Source organism: Bufo gargarizans, chromosome 2 (genome assembly GCF_014858855.1).
Source record: "Bufo gargarizans isolate SCDJY-AF-19 chromosome 2, ASM1485885v1, whole genome shotgun sequence".
In the NCBI taxonomy this organism is placed as follows: Eukaryota; Metazoa; Chordata; class Amphibia; order Anura; family Bufonidae; genus Bufo; species Bufo gargarizans.
Window position 1 is genome coordinate 173,396,973 of NC_058081.1, and position 13,547 is coordinate 173,410,519.

The window sequence follows — 13,547 nt, forward strand, 5'->3', positions numbered from 1 at the left end:
TATTTTAACTTGACTCAGCATATAAAATCTCCATGCATGGGTCCATGTGAAATGCAACAAGACTGTATTTGGTCTTGTTCATAATGCAATTATTAATCTGATTTGGATATGCTATTTCAGGCTCAAGACTGAAATCTGTAAGGCCCCATTCACACGTCCGCAATTCTGTGACGCATTTTGTGGAACGGAATTGCGAACCCATCCATTTCTATGGGGCCGCACGATGTGCGGCCTGGATCCGGAAACGCGGGCCCGCACTTCTGGGTCCGCATTTCCGTTGCCCCAAAAAATAGAACATGTCTTATTCTTGTCCGCAACTGCGGACAAGAATAGGCATATTCTCTTAGTGCCGGCGATGTGCGGTCTGCAAAATGCGTGAAACTAGCCTAACAAAAATCTACAAGAAACACATCACAAAATCTTTAGAAGAAAACACAGAGAAATTTGCATGTCTTTAAAAAAGTCAGCTGATGTGTTTTTAGTGTAGATTGTGTGGCACAATGCTTAAGGAGATTGTATTACTTCAGCAAGTGGCATTTATCATGTAGAGAAAGTGAACACAAGCCACGTACTAATATATTGTGATTGTCCATATAGCCTCCTTTGCTGGCTAGATTCATTTTCCTATCACATTATACGCTGCTCATTTCCATGGTTACGGCCACTCTTCAATCCAGCAGCAGTGGTTGTGCTTGCACACTATAGAAAAAAATGCTGGTCTATGTGCACTCCCACTGTTCTGGCTGCCAGAGAGGCCTTTTCTTATAGTGTGCAAGCATGGCCTCTGCTGCTGGATTGCAGGGCAGTCATAATGCCTGGAAATGAGCAGTGTATAATGTGATGGAAAAATTAATGAAAGCCAGTTTGTCCTGCTTTCTTGAGAGGGTCCCTGGCTTCCTCGGAGGGGGAATCTCTAGTCTGTGTGCAGCTCTGCCTGAGACCGCCATGCTTCCAGTCTGCTTGGGGTCCAGGCATCTGCTTCTGTGCTGGTTCCCATTCGTCTTGTTGTCTTTTCCTTGTGTTGTGGTTGTATGGGTTCCAGTTCTGTTGTCGTCTGTTCCGCTGGTGCTTGCACCAGCGTGGTTCCTTGTAGGTAGGGGCCAAGTGTACCGGGACCTTCCTTGAGGTGCGACCAGTGAGCCCTCGGCCCAGTTCATCCCCATCACCAGAGGCTCTGGGAAGAATGGGGCTCACTGGCTCCTCGCTCTCTGGGTATTGCCTTTGGTCTGCAGGTGCACTTGCTTCTGTGGTAGTGCTACCACTATTGCCTACCTGCCTACTGTCATGTGCTTTTATTATACTTGTAATAAAGTTTTCTTTGGGTCCTTGGTCTGTTTTGCCGTGTCCTGCTTGCTTGACGTCCCGGAGGTCTGCCTTGGCCTCCGGCACGTGACATATGGCATTATTTTGGGAAACCCATAAGGTGACAGATGCCAAGATTGTATCGCTGAAGAAAGCCTGGGAAGCAAATGGTGAGGTAACCTATAAAATGATTTCTGCTTGTGTGGGAGAAAAAAATCTAGTTGTAAGATGGGATAGCTTGCAGAACTTTGTGTGGGCTGTCACTAAAGTGGTGTAGACTACCTTAGGAGGATTTTGTTCTGGGGAGTCTAATGAAGCTGTGAGAGCGATAACAATCTAGAGGGGAGCCAAGGTGGAGTGAATGTTGCTAGACCCCACCGTGAGGTAGATTGCAACTAGGTCTAAGAGGGGCAGTGTGGTATGACAGCCTGGTCATAAGCATGTAGTGGGAGGATGACTTCTCTTAGGCTTGTGGTGTGGACTGTTTGGGTTGGTTTCATGGTGTAGTTGAGTGGACTAAATGGAAGTGGTAAGAGGGGTTAGTTGATAAAGGGCTCTCACAAGCAGTGACCCGCTTTCTGGCTATGTACAAAGAATTGTTTTGCAGAGTTAAATTGTCACGGACGTTCCCATTACAGGTGCCAGGAGATCAGTGAGACTGGCAACACATGGTTTGATCTGACAGGTTCCTTGTCGATCAATTTGTGTCTGTGTTTCTGTTAATGGCCACACCCTTTACCTAAGGTGTTGCTTATGTGGTCATTTAACCTTCCCTATTTATTGTGGCTTCTCCCACCATGCTTTGCGGTTTATAGCTTCAGTCTTGTTATGGATTACTGTTGTTTGGATCTTGGCAGAGTTCCTGTGCTTCCATAGCCATTTGAAGTTTAGTGTCTCCTTACCCTGTTGTTTATTGTTGGGCTGTATTGTGTTGCTTTTGTCTCTGCCATTTGTGTTTTGGCTTGAGAGAGACTCCTGTTCGTCCAAGGAACAAGTTGGAGAAACAGGTTGTCTCTTGTCCTGACATTAGTACCAGGGTACTACTGTGAACAGTTAAGGAAGTTGAAGATAAAATAATATCCAAAAGGCATAAAGTTGAAGATGAAACAAACTTTTCAACATTTTAAGCAATATCACTGTATTTTGTGCAATTTTAGAGTGAAAAAAGTAAAGTAGTACTTTGCAAAAGTATGGGAACCCAAAGAGATTTGACTGAGGGTTTAGACCTTAAATAGCCTGTTACGGTTAAGGCTTGTTCACAATCATTGTTAGGAAAGGCCAGGTGATGCATATTTCAAAGCTTTATAAATACCCTCTAACCTTGTCTCAAAAAACAGCAACCATGGGTTCTTCTAAGCAGCCGCCTAACACTCAAATGAGGTAGTGGTCAAGCAGGAAAAAAGGGGCAAAATGAGCAAGATGGGTTATGGAGCGCCAAGGGAGCTATTAGGTGGCTTACAGGAAAAGGGGTTTAATGTGAGCAAAAGGGAAATGGACGTGTTCCGAGGCTGCACCCTAGAGTGGGCAGTGTAAAGGAATACACTGCGATGGTTGAAAGTGTGTAGAAAAAAGGATTGCTAATGACTAGAGTTGAGCGAACACCTGGATGTTCGGGTTCGAGAAGTTCGGCCGAACATCCCGGAAATGTTCGGGTTCGGGATCCGAACCCGATCCGAACTTCGTCCCGAACCCGAACCCCATTGAAGTCAATGGGGACCCGAACTTTTCGGCACTAAAAAGGCTGTAAAACAGCCCAGGAAAGAGCTAGAGGGCTGCAAAAGGCAGCAACATGTAGGTAAATCCCCTGCAAACAAATGTGGATAGGGAAATGAATTAAAATAAAAATTAAATAAATAAAAATTAACCAAAATCAATTGGAGAGAGGTTCCATAGCAGAGAATCTGGCTTCCCGTCACCCACCACTGGAACAATTCTAGTAAGAAGCAGGGCGGCAATACCAGAGGGTTAGACGGATCGTTAGTGATAGGGATATGTGTCAAACAAGATTAGACGATATGACCAATAAATTTAGAGAGCGAGGCTACCCCCCTGATCTATTGAAAATACAGCGTAATAAAGCTGAGATTACACCACCAGATAGAACTAAGAAAGAAACAAGGATCCCCTTAGTGATTAAATACCATCCCTGGTCCCAGCGCCTTAGGACTATTGTTAATCAACATTGGCACATATTATCTAAGTCCTATCCACGGATAGGAGAGTTCCAGAGGCCACCCATGATATGCTATAAACGGGCAGAAAATATTAGGGATAAAATAGTCCGGGCGGATGTGGGAAGTAATAAAATAGAAAGAGGACAGAGTACTTTATCTACACCTAGACGGGGCACTTTTCCTTGTTTAAACTGTGTCAATTGTTCCAGCGTTATAAAGGGTTCATGTTTCTCCCACCCTCACTCAGGTGAAAATATTCCAATAAGGGGCACGTTCACTTGTGATAGTAGATTTGTGGTTTACATTCTTAAATGTCCATGTGGATTACTATATGTGGGGGAAACCTCAATGAGAATGAAGGACAGACTAAGTAAACACAAATCTACTATCCGTAAACAGAATTTATTACTCCCAATACCCCTTCATTTTTATGATAAAAAACACAACATCTCGCAGTTGAGGTATCAGATTATTGAAGGTGTATCATTACCCCGTCGAGGGGGTGACAGAAATAAATTGTTATTGAAAAGGGAGGCTTACTGGATCCATCGTCTTCAGACAATGGAGCCCAGGGGCCTCAATCGTGAGTACAATGTGTCCTGCTTCCTATAAGGCATTCGGCCTTATGCAATCTGATAAATATATTTCTTTTTTTCTTCAGCGTGATTAATCACTGCAAGAATGGACTATGTGACTGAAAATCTTCGCCAGTATAGAGTGGATATGTTTTTTGCGAATTTTCAATTGCGAATTTTCAGTTGCGAATTTTTAGTTGCGAATTTTCAATTGCGAATTTTCAATTTTCAATTGCGAATTTTCAGTTGCGAATTTTCAATTGCGAATTTTTCAATGCGAATTTTTCATTGCGATTATTTGATATGCGAATTTTATTTAATGAGGGAGGCGGAGCTTCTTTGATGATGTCAGTTCCTTTGTGTTTCATTTATGTATAAATAGCTGGAGTGTAAGATGTTTTATGCAGTCTGATGAAAGCACATCTGTGCTGAAACGCGTCACTATGCCATTTTGAATATGTGACTGAATAAATCTACATTGTGATCTACATCAGCGAAGTGCCGGTCCTTTCCTTTGAAACCACCACTGGAACAGTCCATTCTCAGATATTTAGGCCCCGGCACCCAGGCAGAGGAGAGAGGTCCCGTAACAGAGAATCTGTCTTCATGTCAGCAGAGAATTAGTCTGCATGTCATAGCAGAGAATGAGGCTTCACGTCAGCCACCACTGCAACAGTCCATTGGCATATATTTAGGCCCAGCACCCAGGCAGAGGAGGGAGGTCCCGTAACAGAGAATCTGTCTTCATGTCAGCAGAGAATTAGTCTGCATGTCATAGCAGAGAATGAGGCTTCACGTCAGCCACCACTGCAACAGTCCATTGGCATATATTTAGGCCCAGCACACACACAGGCAGAGGAGAGAGGTCCCGTAACAGAGAATCTGGCTTCATGTCAGCAGAGAATCAGTCTGCATGTCATAGCAGAGAATGAGGCTTCACGTCAGCCACCACTGCAACAGTCCATTGGCATATATTTAGGCCCAGCACACACACAGGCAGAGGAGAGAGGTCCCGTAACAGAGGATCTGGCTTCATGTCAGCAGAGAATCAGTCTGCATGTCATAGCAGAGAATCAGGCTTCACGTCAGCCACCACTGCAACAGTCCATTGTCATAAATTTAGGCCCAGCACCCAGGCAGAGGAGAGAGGTCCCGTAACAGACAATCTGGCTTCATGTCAGCAGAGAATTAGTCTGCATGTCATAGCAGAGAATGAGGCTTCACGTCAGCCACCACTGCAACAGTCCATTGGCATATATTTAGGCCTAGCACACAGGCAGAGGAGAGAGGTCCCGTAACAGACAATCTGGCTTCATGTCAGCAGAGAATCAGTCTGCATGTCATAGCAGAGAATGAGGCTTCACGTCAGCCACCACTGCAACAGTCCATTGGCATATATTTAGGCCCAGCACACACACAGGCAGAGGAGAGAGGTCCCGTAACAGAGAATCTGGCTTCATGTCAGCAGAGAATCAGTCTGCATGTCATAGCAGAGAATCAGGCTTCACGTCAGCCACCACTGCAACAGTCCATTGTCATAAATTTAGGCCCAGCACCCAGGCAGAGGAGAGAGGTCCCGTAACAGACAATCTGGCTTCATGTCAGCAGAGAATTAGTCTGCATGTCATAGCAGAGAATGAGGCTTCACGTCAGCCACCACTGCAACAGTCCATTGGCATATATTTAGGCCTAGCACACAGGCAGAGGAGAGAGGTCCCGTAACAGACAATCTGGCTTCATGTCAGCAGAGAATCAGTCTGCATGTCATAGCAGAGAATGAGGCTTCACGTCACCCACCACTGCAACAGTCCATTGGCATATATTTAGGCCTAGCACACAGGCAGAGCAGAGAGGTCCCGTAACAGACAATCTGGCTTCATGACAGCAGAGAATCAGTCTGCATGTCATAGCAGAGAATGAGGCTTCACGTCACCCACCACTGCAACAGTCCATTGGCATATATTTAGGCCTAGCACACAGGCAGAGGAGAGGTTCATTCAACTTTGGGTAGCCTCGCAATATAATGGTAAAATGAAAATAAAAATAGGATTGAATGAGGAAGTGCCCTGGAGTCCAATAATATATGGTTATGGGGAGGTAGTTAATGTCTAATCTGGACAAGGGACGGACAGGTCCTGTGGGATCCATGCCTGGTTCATTTTTATGAACGTCAGCTTGTCCACATTGGCTGTAGACAGGCGGCTGCGTTTGTCTGTAATGACGCCCCCTGCCGTGCTGAATACACGTTCAGACAAAACGCTGGCTGCCGGGCAGGCCAGCACCTCCAAGGCATAAAAGGCTAGCTCTGGCCACGTGGACAATTTAGAGACCCAGAAGTTGAATGGGGCCGAACCATCAGTCAGTACGTGGAGGGGTGTGCACACGTACTGTTCCACCATGTTAGTGAAATGTTGCCTCCTGCTAACACGTTGCGTATCAGGTGGTGGTGCAGTTAGCTGTGGCGTGTTGACAAAAGTTTTCCACATCTCTGCCATGCTAACCCTGCCCTCAGAGGAGCTGGCCGTGACACAGCTGCCTTGGCGACCTCTTGCTCCTCCTCTGCCTTGGCCTTGGGCTTCCACTTGTTCCCCTGTGACATTTGGGAATGCTCTCAGTAGCGCGTCTACCAACGTGCGCTTGTACTCGCGAATCTTCCTATCACGCTCCAGTGCAGGAAGTAAGGTGGGCACATTGTCTTTGTAGCGTGGATCCAGCAGGGTGGCAACCCAGTAGTCCGCACAGGTTAAAATGTGGGCAACTCTGCTGTCGTTGCGCAGGCACTGCAGCATGTAGTCGCTCATGTGTGCCAGGCTGCCCAGGGGTAAGGACAAGCTGTCCTCTGTGGGAGGCGTATCGTCATCGTCCTGCCTTTCCCCCCAGCCACGCACCAGTGATGGACCCGAGCTGCGTTGGGTGCCACCCCGCTGTGACCATGCTTCATCCTCATCCTCCTCCACCTCCTCCTCATCCTCGTCCTCCTCGTCCTCCAGTAGTGGGCCCTGGCTGGCCACATTTGTACCTGGCCTCTGCTGTTGCCAAAAACCTCCCTCTGAGTCACTTCGAAGAGACTGGCCTGAAAGTGCTAAAAATGACCCCTCTTCCTCCTCCTCCTCCTCCTCCTCCTGGGCCACCTCCTCTTCCATCATCGCCCTAAGTGTTTTCTCAAGGAGACATAGAAGTGGTATTGTAACGCTGATAACGGTGTCATCGCCACTGGCCATGTTGGTGGAGTACTCGAAACAGCGCAACAGGGCACACAGGTCTCGCATGGAGGCCCAGTCATTGGTGGTGAAGTGGTGCTGTTCTGTAGTGCGACTGACCCGTGCGTGCTGCAGCTGAAACTCCACTATGGCCTGCTGCTGCTCGCACAGTCTGTCCAGCATGTGCAAGGTGGAGTTCCACCTGGTGGGCACGTCGCATATGAGGCGGTGAGCGGGAAGGCCGAAGTTACGCTGTAGCGCAGACAGGCGAGCAGCAGCAGGATGTGAACGCCGGAAGCGCGAACAGACGGCCCGCACTTTATGCAGCAGCTCTGACATGTCGGGGTAGTTGTGAATGAACTTCTGCACCACCAAATTCAGCACATGCGCCAAGCAAGGGATGTGCGTCAAATTGGCTAGTCCCAGAGCTGCAACGAGATTTCGCCCATTATCACACACCACCAGGCCGGGCTTGAGGCTCACCGGCAGCAACCACTCGTCGGTCTGTTGTTCAATACCCCGCCACAACTCCTGTGCGGTGTGGGGCCTGTCCCCCAAACATATGAGTTTCAGAATGGCCTGCTGACGTTTACCCCGGGCTGTGCTGAAGTTGGTGGTGAAGGTGTGTGGCTGACTGGATGAGCAGGTGGAAGAAGAGGAGGAGGAAGCCGAGAAGGAGGAGGTGGCAACAGGAGGCAAAGAATGTTGCCCTGCGATCCTTGGCGGCGGAAGGACGTGCGCCAAACAGCTCTCCGCCTGGGGCCCAGCTGCCACTACATTTACCCAGTGTGCAGTCAGGGAGATATAGCGTCCCTGGCCGTGCTTACTGGTCCACGTATCTGTGGTTAGGTGGACCTTGCTACAGATGGCGTTGCGCAGTGCACACTTGATTTTATGGGATACTTGGTTGTGCAGGGAAGGCACGGCTCTCTTGGAGAAGTAGTGCCGGCTGGGAACAACATACTGTGGGACAGCAAGCGACATGAGCTGTTTGAAGCTGTCTGTGTCCACCAGCCTAAATGACAGCATTTCATAGGCCAGTAGTTTAGAAATGCTGGCATTCAGGGCCAGGGATCGAGGGTGGCTAGGTGGGAATTTACGCTTTCTATCAAATGTTTGTGAGATGGAGAGCTGAACGCTGGCGTGTGACATGGTTGAGACGCTTGGTGACGGAGGTGGTGGTGGTGGTGTTGGTGGTACATCCCCTGTTTGCTGGGCGGCAGGTGCCAACGTTCCTCCAGAGGCGGAGGAAGAGGCCGAGGCGGCAGCAGCAGAATAGGCCGAGGCGGCAGCAGCAGAAGAGGTAGCAGGGGGAGCCTGAGTGACTTCCTTGGTTTTAAGGTGTTTACTCCACTGCAGTTCATGCTTTGCATGCAGGTGCCTGGTCATGCAGGTTGTGCTCAGGTTCAGAACGTTAATGCCTCGCTTCAGGCTCTGATGGCACAGCGTGCAAACCACTCGGGTCTTGTCGTCAGCACATTGTTTGAAGAAGTGCCATGCCAGGGAACTCCTTGAAGCTGCCTTTGGGGTGCTCGGTCCCAGATGGCGGCGGTCAGTAGCAGGCGGAGTCTCTTGGCGGCGGGTGTTCTGCTTTTGCCCACTGCTCCCTCTTTTGCTACGCTGTTGGCTCGGTCTCACCACTGCCTCTTCCTCCGAACTGTGAAAGTCAGTGGCACGACCTTCATTCCATGTGGGGTCTAGGACCTCATCGTCCCCTGCATCGTCTTCCACCCAGTCTTGATCCCTGACCTCCTGTTCAGTCTGCACACTGCAGAAAGACGCAGCAGTTGGCACCTGTGTTTCGTCATCATCAGAGACATGCTGAGGTGGTATTCCCATGTCCTCATCATCAGGAAACATAAGTGGTTGTGCGTCAGTGCATTCTATGTCTTTCACCGCTGGGGAAGGGCTAGGTGGATGCCCTTGGGAAACCCTGCCAGCGGAGTCTTCAAACAGCATAAGAGACTGCTGCATAACTTGAGGCTGAGACAGTTTCCCTGGTATGCATGGGGGTGATGTGACAGACTGATGGGGTTGGTTTTCAGGCGCCATCTGTGCGCTTTCTGCAGAAGACTGGGTGGGAGATAATGTGAACGTGCTGGATCCACTGTCGGCCACCCAATTGACTAATGCCTGTACCTGCTCAGGCCTTACCATCCTTAGAACGGCATTGGGCCCCACCATATATCGCTGTAAATTCTGGCGGCTACTGGGACCTGAGGTAGTTGGTACACTAGGACGTGTGGATGTGGCAGAACGGCCACGTCCTCTCCCAGCACCAGAGGGTCCACTAACACCACCACGACCATGTCCACGTCCGCGTCCCTTACTAGATGTTTTTCTCATTGTTATGGTTCACCACAACAACAAATATATTATTTGGCCCAATGTATTGTATTCAAATTCAGCGGGATATAAATTTGAGGCCTAGTATTTAGGCGCTGGGTGACCGGTATGGATTTAGTGACAGAATTAGACTTGGAAATGCACAGAAGCGTGTGTGTGAAGTTATTCTGAATGACCCTATGTGCACCTTGCAATATTATATACCCTTTTAGGGATAGATTTCAAATAGCTCTGATATAGCAGAAACCACTAAATTATGAAATTGCTAAATTGGGAATTGTATTTCAACCCAGAACAAGAAATGTGCTTGAACGGACACTAAATAACTCGCCCAGCTACAGCACTAGGGACGAGATTTAGCAGGATATAAATTTGAGGCCTAGTATTTAGGCGCTGGGTGACAGGTATGGGTTTAGTGACAGAATTAGACTTGGAAATACACAGTAGCGGGTGTGTGTGAAGTTATTCTGAATGACCCAATGTGCACCTTGAATATTATATACCCTTTTAGGGATAGATTTCAAATAGCTCTGATATAGCAGAAACCACTAAATTATGAAATTGCTAAATTGGGAATTGTATTTCAACCCAGAACAAGAAATGTGCTTGAACGGACACTAAATAACTCGCCCAGCTACAGCACTAACGAGAGATTTAGCAGGATATAAATTTGAGGCCTAGTATTTAGGCGCTGGGTGACAGGTATGGGTTTAGTGACAGAATTAGACTTGGAAATACACAGTAGCGGGTGTGTGTGAAGTTATTCTGAATGACCCAATGTGCACCTTGAATATTATATACCCTTTTAGGGATAGATTTCAAATAGCTCTGATATAGCAGAAACCACTAAATTATGAAATTGCTAAATTGGGAATTGTATTTCAACCCAGAACAAGAAATGTGCTTGAACGGACACTAAATAACTCGCCCAGCTACAGCACTAACGAGAGATTTAGCAGGATATAAATTTGAGGCCTAGTATTTAGGCGCTGGGTGACAGGTATGGGTTTAGTGACAGAATTAGACTTGGAAATGCACAGAAGCGTGTGTGTGTGAAGTTATTCTGAATGACCCAATGTGCACCTTGAATATTATATACCCTTTTAGGGATAGATTTCAAATAGCTCTGATATAGCAGAAACCACTAAATTATGAAATTGCTAAATTGGGAATTGTATTTCAACCCAGAACAAGAAATGTGCTTGAACGGACACTAAATAACTCGCCCAGCTACAGCACTAACGAGAGATTTAGCAGGATATAAATTTGAGGCCTAGTATTTAGGCGCTGGGTGACAGGTATGGGTTTAGTGACAGAATTAGACTTGGAAATACACAGTAGCGGGTGTGTGTGAAGTTATTCTGAATGACCCAATGTGCACCTTGAATATTATATACCCTTTTAGGGATAGATTTCAAATAGCTCTGATATAGCAGAAACCACTAAATTATGAAATTGCTAAATTGGGAATTGTATTTCAACCCAGAACAAGAAATGTGCTTGAACGGACACTAAATAACTCGCCCAGCTACAGCACTAACGAGAGATTTAGCAGGATATAAATTTGAGGCCTAGTATTTAGGCGCTGGGTGACAGGTATGGGTTTAGTGACAGAATTAGACTTAGAAATACACAGTAGCGGGTGTGTGTGAAGTTATTCTGAATGACCCAATGTGCACCTTGAATATTATATACCCTTTTAGGGATAGATTTCAAATAGCTCTGATATAGCAGAAACCACTAAATTATGAAATTGCTAAATTGGGAATTGTATTTCAACCCAGAACAAAAAATGTGCTTTGACGGACACTAAATAACTTTCCCAGCCACAACAGGACAGCGTTAACGAGAGATTTAGCAGGATATAAATTTGAGGCCTAGTATTTAGGCGCTGGGTGACAGGTATGGGTTTAGTGACAGAATTAGACTTAGAAATACACAGTAGCGGGTGTGTGTGAAGTTATTCTGAATGACCCAATGTGCACCTTGAATATTATATACCCTTTTAGGGATAGATTTCAAATAGCTCTGATATAGCAGAAACCACTAAATTATGAAATTGCTAAATTGGGAATTGTATTTCAACCCAGAACAAGAAATGTGCTTGAACGGACACTAAATAACTCGCCCAGCTACAGCACTAACGAGAGATTTAGCAGGATATAAATTTGAGGCCTAGTATTTAGGCGCTGGGTGACAGGTATGGGTTTAGTGACAGAATTAGACTTAGAAATACACAGTAGCGGGTGTGTGTGAAGTTATTCTGAATGACCCAATGTGCACCTTGAATATTATATACCCTTTTAGGGATAGATTTCAAATAGCTCTGATATAGCAGAAACCACTAAATTATGAAATTGCTAAATTGGGAATTGTATTTCAACCCAGAACAAGAAATGTGCTTGACGGACACTAAATAACTTCCCAGCCACAACAGGACAGCGTTAACGAGAGATTTAGCAGGATATAAATTTGAGGCCTAGTATTTAGGCGCTGGGTGACAGGTATGGGTTTAGTGACAGAATTAGACTTGGAAATACACAGTAGCGGGTGTGTGTGAAGTTATTCTGAATGACCCAATGTGCACCTTGAATATTATATACCCTTTTAGGGATAGATTTCAAATAGCTCTGATATAGCAGAAACCACTAAATTATGAAATTGCTAAATTGGGAATTGTATTTCAACCCAGAACAAGAAATGTGCTTGAACGGACACTAAATAACTCGCCCAGCTACAGCACTAACGAGAGATTTAGCAGGATATAAATTTGAGGCCTAGTATTTAGGCGCTGGGTGACAGGTATGGGTTTAGTGACAGAATTAGACTTGGAAATACACAGTAGCGGGTGTGTGTGAAGTTATTCTGAATGACCCAATGTGCACCTTGAATATTATATACCCTTTTAGGGATAGATTTCAAATAGCTCTGATATAGCAGAAACCACTAAATTATGAAATTGCTAAATTGGGAATTGTATTTCAACCCAGAACAAGAAATGTGCTTGAACGGACACTAAATAACTCGCCCAGCTACAGCACTAACGAGAGATTTAGCATGGATATAAATTTGAGGCCTAGTATTTAGGCGCTGGGTGACAGGTATGGGTTTAGTGACAGAATTAGACTTGGAAATACACAGTAGCGGGTGTGTGTGAAGTTATTCTGAATGTACCCTATGTGCACCTTCAATATGATCTACCCTTTTAGGGATAGATTTCAAATAGCTCTGATATAGCAGAAACCACTAAATTATGAAATTGCTAAATTGGGAATTGTATTTCAACCCAGAACAAGAAATGTGCTTGAACGGACACTAAATAACTCGCCCAGCTACAGCACTAACGAGAGATTTAGCAGGATATAAATTTGAGGCCTAGTATTTAGGCGCTGGGTGACAGGTATGGGTTTAGTGACAGAATTAGACTTGGAAATACACAGTAGCGGGTGTGTGTGAAGTTATTCTGAATGACCCTATGTGCACCTTGAATATTATATACCCTTTTAGGGATAGATTTCAAATAGCTCTGATATAGCAGAAACCACTAAATTATGAAATTGCTAAATTGGGAATTGTATTTCAACCCAGAACAAGAAATGTGCTTGAACGGACACTAAATAACTCGCCCAGCTACAGCACTAAGGACAGATTTAGCTGGATATAAATTTGAGGCCTAGTATTTAGGCGCTGGGTGACAGGTATGGGTTTAGTGACAGAATTAGACTTGGAAATGCACAGTAGCGGGTGTGTGAAGTTATTCTGAATGACCCTATGTGCACCTTGAATATTATATACCCTTTTAGGGATAGATTTCAAATAGATCTGATACAGCAGAAACCACTAAATTTTTAAATTGCTAAATTGGGAATTGTATTTCAACCCAGAACAAAAAATGTGCTTTGACGGACACTAAATAACTTTCCCAGCCACAACAGGACAGCGGTAACGAG

At 45.8% G+C, this 13,547-nt stretch overlaps 1 protein-coding gene across 4 annotated transcripts in view; it reads left to right on the plus strand.

Annotated features, from left to right (window-relative positions):
- LOC122927660 overlaps positions 1-13,547 on the plus strand; it is a 73,565-nt gene that overhangs the window by 33,062 nt on the left and 26,956 nt on the right. The window lies entirely within an intron of this gene.